This window comes from Rhynchophorus ferrugineus, unplaced genomic scaffold (genome assembly GCF_030347505.1).
Source record: "Rhynchophorus ferrugineus isolate W39M unplaced genomic scaffold, kcgeb_rfMv2 rfM2, whole genome shotgun sequence".
NCBI classification, from domain to species: Eukaryota; Metazoa; Arthropoda; class Insecta; order Coleoptera; family Curculionidae; genus Rhynchophorus; species Rhynchophorus ferrugineus.
The window spans coordinates 53,386,442-53,394,728 of record NW_027472581.1 but is presented as its reverse complement, the minus strand read 5'-3'; the positions used below and the strand labels follow the sequence as shown (position 1 = coordinate 53,394,728).

Sequence of the window (8,287 nt, the reverse complement as noted above, 5' to 3'; positions counted from 1 at the left end):
TAATGAAGTTAATGCAACATTAACAGGGAGGATTCAAAGTTTACCTTTAATATATCAAGATAAGTTAGAACTCTAATAGATCCCATAAAATTGATGGCACTAAACAAATATGAGAAGGCGTTATAGAAGAATATTTTGTTTATATTGTTTTCACGAAGTGATGTGAATATGATTTATTTTGAATATTGTTTTTTATTTGCAATTATATAGTTTTTTTTTGCTGTTTGTTTATATATATATATATATATATATATATATATATATATATATATAATTATATATATAAATTAATTTTAAAAATTAAATTTGATTTTCATTTAAATGCTACTGGCCAATAAATGTGACGTCATATTTTAAACTAAACAAACAAATTCACGTTGTCAGCGTCACCAATGATTGGACTAAACGAAACATTGCCCCACTACTTACCATTGGAGTTGTACACCCTTGCTATATTCTTTCCAGCCAAAGCGCCGGCCTTTATATCCAAAAAGTGTACATCTCAGCATTCCCATCACTCGGTCCAGATACCATGTCCGCCTCGATTAGCGAATGAGTCATCAGGTGCCCTCTACGTAATTCGTCAACAATGCCGTTCTCTATTTTCATGTATTCATTTTAATTTAGACGTTTTTAAAAATTAAAATATATATATATAATTTACAAAGATTATGATAATAAAATTTCGCAGATTTGACACTAATCATATAAGATTTTTATTCATAAGATCGATAAATCTAGTTCATATCCGTCAAAACTGACAAAATATTATCCCGTGAACTCTTCAAATAACATTTTTACAGATAACAAGCTGTTCTGCACGGTAATTATTACAATATAATCATAAGTATGACGTCAGTTCTAGAAATCCGATCGCGACTAGACGAGAGAGAAAGGTAACTTTTAAGCCTCACATTGAAAGGAGAAGCAAACAATTTGGCTGAACGTAGAGGCGCGAGTAAACCGTCGCAGTAGGTTACAATTTTGTTAGGTTGATTCGTTCGTACCAGGTAGTGTGTCGTGTTAAAGCCGTTTTTAGCTGAAAACTGCGCGCGTTTTGCCCCACAATTGTGTTTTTGCATACTGCAAGTGTTTTGAATAGCGACACGAAGGAATCTTGATTCGAATTAGAACAAGTGCACATGGAGATCATATAGAAAATCCAATAGAAAACAATATGGTGGTTTTGTAAACAATTGTTCATATTTTGGAAGTAGCTGAATTGATTCGGTATGTATGTTGGTTCTAGGAAGTTGAACGTAAATGATTACTCAAACCGTTTAATTTTTAATAATGAAATTCAGTGAATTTGTTAAGATCTTGTACAAATTAACCTTCTACGTTTCTTTTGAAGCATACTAAGTCGATTGGAAGATAAGTATTAGAATATTTTGAAGGTGCGAAGAATAACGCGAGTTGACCTTCGCGTAAATGTATTGCATCAATCAAAATTTCACGAAGTTATTTTACTACAATGGATAGGAATATTAGACAATTACTATGTAATTCATATAGTTACTTATGTGCTGCATATATCGAGCATAGAATATATTAAAACCTGATAAAATATTAGAGTTATAAGAACAACATACAGAAATATATTTTTGTATATTTTTTAACTCCTTATTTACCAATAAGTTATGTAAAGATAAAAATAAATATAGTTAAAAGGCCGATCTGAAAAAACCATATATGATAGGCGTAAAAATATCCTGGAGATGCCGAAAATATTGATATTTTTCGCCAATATTTTTTTAATCAATATATTGATATATTTTATGCGATATTTTTCGATATTTAAACTAAATCAACAGCTCTAAAAGAGAATATCGAACTTTAAGCTTAAAATTAATATCACTTATATACTTTTTGTTTTGAGATTACCATTAGGTCATCAAAAGAATTTTGCGTGAAAAACTAGAGATGGTCTCATCAGTAGAATATTGATATTGTTAAGAAGAAGTATAGATATGTTTTATTCTCCGATATATCGATATTTTTTAAAAATATTAAAACTGATATATCTATATTTGTCTCCTCCGGCATTTAGGTATGCCTAAACATCCTATTAGACACACAATTATTTATGGCTAATTTATCATGGAGCAAATATTGTTTCCTTCCAATTTATTTAATAAACTTTCGATAGATATCAATTTCCATACAATATATAATTAACAATTATGAATGAATACTGTCTTTCTGTAAATAAATCACCCATATTATTATCCGAGTTAGAAGGCCTCTTATCCCATATTTTGTATATTTAAAGCAATTTATTATACATTGGGAAAACAGATGGCTTACCTGACTCATCACAATTTTTTTTTGGCACAAAATTGAATTAAAATATTTGATTTCCTCAAGTACACCAACCTTTATTTTGAATTTTAACTTGACTTTGTATATAACTCTATTTTATATTCCATTAGTCTCTCCTTTACGGCGCTTAACATTTTAGGAGTGTTTCAGGTTTTTTTCAAAGTTTTAAAAATAAGTTTTTAATTTTACAAATCAAATAACAATTTTTAGCTTATTGAAAACATTTATTAAAACTTTATGTGGAGTATACCAATTTATTTTTCTGTTATCGTAATGAATATTGTTGCTTTAATTCACTTTCTACCTATAATCGTATTCTTAGTGTTTTATTACTTAGATTTTAATTCTAAAATATCTATTGAAAACATAAAGCAAACAAGTATTAAACAACCGAAACTAAATATTAAAATCGATGCTTCTGATATTTCTCTACATGAAATAACAGTTTTCTATTTAGCAATATTGACTTGTTCGGTAAACATAAGCGCTAATCTTGGAACGGTCAAACTTGCATTTTCGATATTCATTATATTTCTAGTTTGATTTGAATAAATATGGTTGAAAATGTTAAACAAGTGCAAACATAGATCGATGATTGAATTGTTGCCAAATCCCACCATTCTTTCGACTTGATATGTCAGATATGGTATGTCGCCGTGTTACCTGAAAGATTGGAAAAAGTTGTAGAAAGTAGTGGAGAATATTTTGGTCAATATGTGTTATGCGAATTGTTGTCAAGAAATATTTTTTTAAAACGAAAAAGTTAACAGAATACATATGGACTCCTAATAGTTGACGATGAACAGAGAAGGCAAGATAAGAGCATCTGCCCGGGCAGATCGTATAAAACGCTACGAATTAATTCTAACAGCTAAGTTAATATATAGCAATGATCGCTTATTATCAATCAATTAATTCCTATTCCACTTGATTAATAATACCATAAAAATAGTTGCTAGTTAACAACATAATATCTTAAAGTTGTTAGTTAATTCGTTTTTTTTTTCAATTCATAGTTAAGCTTTAATATCTTCGAAATTTTGGAAATAATATTAATACAATTATCGAGATGACACAATGCGTAATACGCTATCTAAATTTGTTGATATAATTCTAACCACATGATAAATTAATAAAATATTATATATCTTCTTTTATATATTTTAGTGATATCAAAATATTGTTTTTATCATTTTAATTTTTATCTCATAGCAATTTACCGACCAACAATATGGTCAACAAGTTTGTATAATAAAAGAAAAACCACAAGAAAACCCCATTGCTTTATTGAGAGACATATATTGATATTACTTAATAATTAATACACGATTATCAATATACATCCTATCAAGGATACATCCTAACTGCAACGCCTATAGATTTAGCAAAGGATTTGCAACAGATAGTGTTACTGTGTATTAAATCGTAATCGGATACGTTTGTAAACATCTGCATGTTAAAGCACCACTGATATTATCAGTTATCAACTACAATTGGAGCGCTTGAGTCGAGTGCTGCGCGAAAAATGACCGGAATACGAAAAAAGACACAACAATGTTATTCTTCAGCATCACACCGCTCAACTATATGTTGGAAAACCGGTGAAGCCGTACTTGGCAATATTGAATTGGGAAGCGCTACCCCTCCCAAGAGCTACTCTAGACTTTAATCCTTCTCTTTACTACTTCTTCCAACATATAAGTAGCGACCTGTTTAAGCAACGCTTTATTTCTTAAGAAGATACCCAAAAAATGCCGCCTATGTATGGACAATACTTTGAATAAAATATATTATACCGATTTTTCACATAAGGTTTTAAATTAAAACAAAACTTTTAAAACCAATTTATAAGCTTGATATATTCATCTGCAATTGGTCACATTTATTTTTATAAATTTTTCTATTATGAAGAATAATAACTTGTAAATAAATAAATAATAACCCTTAGAAACCCCATTATATATCAATATAAATATATAACATGTAATATAATAATCTATCTTCTATCGACCCTTGAAATGTTGACAAATGTTAACTAGTAATTCGTAATTGGCAGAAAAACCAGAGGTTCAGTATTATTACTTTCGCAAATGTAAAGATTGCCAGGTGCCAGCTTAAATATTTGATTGATTGATGACAAACGTTATTTCTATTACTTAGATTCAAATTCTGATATATCTTTGTTACGAGAATATAATTATTAATACGATACGATTATAAGATGATACGATGTGGTACAACAATAAAATTTTCATCACAACAGATTAGAATACTTGGGTGTGGAGATTCGTAAAAATAAAGGATAAAATATGAGTTTATAGAAGAAAAATACATATCAAATACCCAATTTATTCGCCAAATTTAGAACCTCTCACTTTTGGTTGATCTCAAAATGCAAAAAAGTATTTGGTGTATAACTATTTTCATTAAACGAATAGGTAATAGCTGGGGCATTAGTGGTGTATTTGGCAGGCCTTCCGGAACACTTAAAACAAACACAACAATAAAAAGTTTTAATTTTCTCCAACAATTACAATAGCCAATGCGTCGATTGTCGGTGAATTAAACCTCTTTGCTTGATCACAGCAAGGGTTTGTCAAATCTGATGACGTGTCGTGACATGCTATTTTGAACTTTGCCTTTGAAATAATGCAATTTTGACCAAATCGTTGTTCTGGCGAAGAAACGTTTGTAATACTTGAACAATTGGGTTGCCAGGAGAACGCCGATCAATATTTGCATCAGGATTGCCCATAAAATAAAAGTATAAGAATTGCCGATCTGCATTTAGTAGTAGTCCTATAAATAATGAATATGTCCTTGCATCTTCAATTGTTTTAAGATTTTGTTTATTTATTTTTAGTACAAATTTGAATATTGCCAAAAATTTTATGGTATAATACCTTGAAAATGGTCTTGAAATTATTACTATACAATATCATTTAGAAATAACTGTAATATTTGTAAATAGTTCGGTCCCGACCTTCATAGAGTCAAGACGTGTTTTTTCATTCCCAAAAACGAGTCTCCGTAAATATCAAATAAAAATACATCTATATATTTTTTACGGTCAACTTCGGTTGACAGATTCAAAGAACTCCCAGGTACGGGATACGGTGAAACGGCCAACTCAAAGTGAAGTAAATACATGCTCTCAAACAAAAGACATTCCACGTTTTCCAAAAAAGGAAAAAAGTGAAAGTTAGTGAAAAACATTTAATTAAAACAGTACAACATGATGGACAACAACATGGATTTGAATATATCATTGAAAGAAAACAAAGAATTAAGAATGAATAATGAGCGTCTGAACCAACAACTGTTGCAATTATCTAAGGATATGGCTGCTATCCGTTTGCAACTGCAAGGTCACACGCAAGATACACCAAAAAGGCATTATTAAGGCAAGGCTAATTATGCAGCAGACTACTACACTGATGAAGACGAACTAGCATTAGAGGTAGGGGAACAGTCTGACTGGACCGAAGTAACAAACAAGAAGGATAAAAAGAGGAAGAAGTCTGAGATGACGCCTTCGCCAATCGCAAAAGGTGCTATAAATATTAAAAAAAGAAGCAAGAAGACAAAATCCCTCTGCCCCCTCTGATCAAGGTAAGCAATGTTGGCAATTTTAATTTATTTAGATCACAAATAAAGGGAGTAGCCTCTGACCGAGTGCAGTTTAAAGCTTTGTCTAACGATGATATTAAAGTAACCCTTAGCAATGAAACGGACTACAGTAATGTAAAAAGCATCTCATTGAGATGAATAAAAAGAATTCATTCAATAAACTCGAATACCACACTTATCAGTTAAAAAGTGATAAGTGGTATAGAGTAGTCATTAGAGGATTACCGTCCACAACAAATCGATACGCTATTAAATCGGAATTACGGGCTTGCGGGCACGAAGTAGTGACTGTCACGCCTATAACGAAAAAAACAACTAATGTAAATGGCGAAGAACAAATTAAAACGTTTCCGTTGTTCTACGTAGACATGATACAAAACGAAAATAATAAAAATATATACGACATAATTTATTTACTAGATTGTAGCATAAAAGTGGAACCACCGAAGAAAAATAATAATATACCACAATGCACAAACTGTCAAAATCTTGGACACACTAAAAATTTTTGCAGTAGGGAACCAAGATGTGTGAAATGTGCCGGTAAACATCACACAACTCAGTGACCCTCAAAGGTCACCCTGCCAATTATAAAGGATGTGCAGTATATCAAAAAAAAATAAAAGAACCCTATCCAAAGAAAATTACAGCAGAACAACGCTTAAGACAAATTGACAAAGCCAAAAACTCTGAAACAACATCTACCGTTGAAAATAAAAAAACCCATGAAACCGTAAGATCATCGGTCAAAAATATAAACGCCAAAATATAAAATAATAAACAAATTGATACGAAACCGCAGAAAGCTGTAGCCAACAAGTCAACTATCATCGACATGATAAAATTGCTCAAAGAATTCCAGACTGAAATGAGACAGAAATTCAGTCAGTTAGCGGACAGGGTGGAAAAATTGGAGAATCCGAATTGGGGAAAACTACCTAAAACAAGCTAAAGAGAAACAAAAATGAGTAATTCGTTTTTAAGAATTATAACTTGGAACGCAAACGGACTAAATCAAAGAGTCCGGGAACTAGAATTATTCTTAAAAACAAATAACATAGATATAGCTTTCATATCGGAAACACATTTTTCTAAAAAAAATATTAAAATAAGGGGTTATGATGCTTACTAGACATTACACCCCAGTGAACGGGCTCGAGACGGAACAGCTTTAATAATTAAACAAAATATACAACATTTCGAACAAGAAGAGATTAAAAATGAAGAAATACAAGCTACGATAATTAGTATCGAAAAAAACAGGGCTGAAATACATATTGGCGCTATATATTGTCCACCAAGACATAAAATGACACAACAACAATATAAAGATATCTTTTCAAAATTAGGCCCACGGTCTATTATTGGTGGAGACTTTAATGTTAAACATACAGCTTGGGGTTCACGAATAATAACACACAACAAAAGGAAACGAATTACTCAAAGCCATTAACCTTACAAATTGTAATTTTCATTCAGGGCGCGAACCCACTTACTGGCCCACAGACAGGAATAAAGTCCCAGACCTGTTGGATTTCTACATTACAAAAGGCATCTCATTAAATCAAATTAGTACAGAAAGCTTGTGCGATCTAACATCTGATCACACTCCAGTATTGTCAACACTGGGCGCGACAATCCTAAGAAAAGCAAAAAAGCCTAATCTTACCAACAAATATACTGACTGGGACAAATTCAGATTAATACTGCAGGAACAAATCAGTTTAAAAGTAAGACTTAAAACTATAGATGATCTTGAGCAACAAACCAAACATATAACTGAACAAATTCGGTCAACTACAAAAAATGCTACCCCAATAGCAAGATAGAAATCAGAACATGAAGTTCTTTACCCCCTCGAAATTAGAGAAATGATAAAAGAAAGGCGAAAGGCTAGAAGAGTACGGCAGAGAACCAGAAATGCTGCTGACAGAACTACGTTTAATAGAATTAATAATCAGACGAATCAAAAGATCAAAGAATATAAGCAGAATTGCTTTAAAAATATTTAAGTGAATTAAGCCCACAAGCAGACAAAGATTATTCGTTATGGAAAGCAACTCGAAGATTTAAAAGACCAATTATTCGAGTACCGCCAATTAAAAGTGATCGAAATGAATGGGTTCGACGCGACGATGAAAAAGCTGAATTGTTCGCACAATACTTAGCTAACATTTTTCGACCTAATGATATAGAATCTACCATGGATACATCTCCTGTTTATCAATCCGATGTAGATCTAAATCGAATTTCTCCACTGGAAGTTGCCACTGAAATTGATAACCTCAATCCTAAAAAGGCACCTGGTATAGATGACATTTCACCTGGATTATTG

The 8,287-nt window shown here is 31.5% G+C and overlaps 1 protein-coding gene across 2 annotated transcripts in view; it reads left to right on the top strand.

The window, feature by feature from the left end:
• The first annotated feature begins 924 nt into the window (after window positions 1–924).
• Window positions 925–8,287, top strand: part of LOC143190105 (uncharacterized) — a 44,001-nt gene continuing 36,638 nt past the window's right edge. The window contains exon 1 of one of the 2 annotated variants that reach the window (XM_076394201.1): window positions 925–1,230. The gene's annotated coding sequence lies outside the window, so the exon portion shown is untranslated. The remainder of the gene's footprint in view (window positions 1,231–8,287) is intronic. The other variant, XM_076394200.1, reaches the window with a different exon arrangement.